Source organism: Xenopus laevis, chromosome 8S (genome assembly GCF_017654675.1).
Source record: "Xenopus laevis strain J_2021 chromosome 8S, Xenopus_laevis_v10.1, whole genome shotgun sequence".
In the NCBI taxonomy this organism is placed as follows: domain Eukaryota; kingdom Metazoa; phylum Chordata; class Amphibia; order Anura; family Pipidae; genus Xenopus; species Xenopus laevis.
In genome coordinates this window covers 20,836,059-20,836,582 of record NC_054386.1, presented here as the reverse complement: position 1 = coordinate 20,836,582, position 524 = coordinate 20,836,059, and positions in this window count along the sequence as shown.

Genomic DNA, 524 nt, shown 5'->3' with positions numbered 1-524 from the left:
TCTGTATAATAAAAGTCATTTTCAAATTAACCATTAAATCTTTTTTTATTAAAATGTCCATACCTGTTATAAACGTGTTTAAAAATCTCAGCTGTCAATCATATATTGCCTGCCCCTTTTCTATGCCATAGACATAGCAGGTAATTATTTTCACTTTCCATTCTGCTCTTTCCCCACATACCCCTCCCTCCTCACTAATTGTGTAGCCAGTACAAGGGCATCAGGTCCCACATTCTGGCACAAAAACAAGATTTTGGCATGATGCAAAGCTTGCCCTAATAACAGTGTCCACAAAAATGGCACCTGTCTGCTTGATATAATTGTGAATTCCAAGACTTTATGAAACAATATTTAAATAATTTATATATTGTAACTAACATCATGCTTAACAATGACATTTTTGGATTTTGCCCTGGTTTAACATGTGTTCAATAAATAGGGCTTGTGCTGAACATAAATAAAATAGCCGAAAGAAAAATCTGTTTTTTTATGAGATAAACAGAGCATATGGAGAAAGTTAAAGG